Genomic DNA, 868 nt, shown 5'->3' with positions numbered 1-868 from the left:
AGGAGGCTCTGTTGGATCCCAGCCCTGTCAGTGAGTAGTTTGGATAGGAAAGTCCTTCTTGTTTTCTTCTTGCTATTACTATTACATACTAGAATCTATTTTTATTTTTTTAATGCTAAAGCCATCACCCAGTGAAGGCTCCCCACCTCCCTCCTAGTGCCTTCCCATCACATCCATCCTCCTTCTCCAGTCCCAGGTGGTGCAGGTTGGGCTGTGCAGAGCAGTTTTGACAGCAGGGAGGGGCTGCCCTGTTACTGTCATATTTTCTGGAAAAGTCTCCTTGCCCAGGATTCTTCTCCTGGGAAGCTGAGAAGCCTCAGAGAAAAAGGAAAACAATATTACCTTATTTGTTTCTCCTGTGTTTTGCTGCTTTGGAATGTGGTTTGGAGATTGTTTACCAACAAGTGATTGTTCATTGGTTTAATGTGAATTGTTTTGACCTGTTGGCCAATTACAGCCCAGCTGTGTTGAGGCACTGGAGAGAGTCATGAGTTTTTCATTATTGTCTTTTAGCCTTCTGTCTGTATCCTTTCTGGATTCTTTACAGAATCACAGCATAATGAGGTTGGAAGAGACCTCTAAGATCATCGAGTCCAACCTGTGCCCTAACACCTCACCTAGACTATAGCACCAAGTGCCATGTCCAGTCTTTTTTTAAACACTTCCACAGATGGTGATGCTACCACCTCCCTGGGAAGAGCATTCCAGTACTTTATTGTTCTTTTGGTGAAATTTTTTTTCCTAATATCCAACCTATACCTTCTCTGATGTAGCTGGAGACTGTGTCCTCTTGTTCTGTCAGAGACCGACCCCACCTGGCTACAATCTCCCTTCAGGAGGGTGTAGAGAGCAATAAGGTCACCTCTGA

The sequence above is a fragment of the Geospiza fortis genome, unplaced genomic scaffold (genome assembly GCF_000277835.1).
Source record: "Geospiza fortis unplaced genomic scaffold, GeoFor_1.0 scaffold132, whole genome shotgun sequence".
In the NCBI taxonomy this organism is placed as follows: domain Eukaryota; kingdom Metazoa; phylum Chordata; class Aves; order Passeriformes; family Thraupidae; genus Geospiza; species Geospiza fortis.
The sequence above is the reverse complement of the archived record's forward strand: the minus strand, read 5'-3'. Positions refer to the sequence as shown.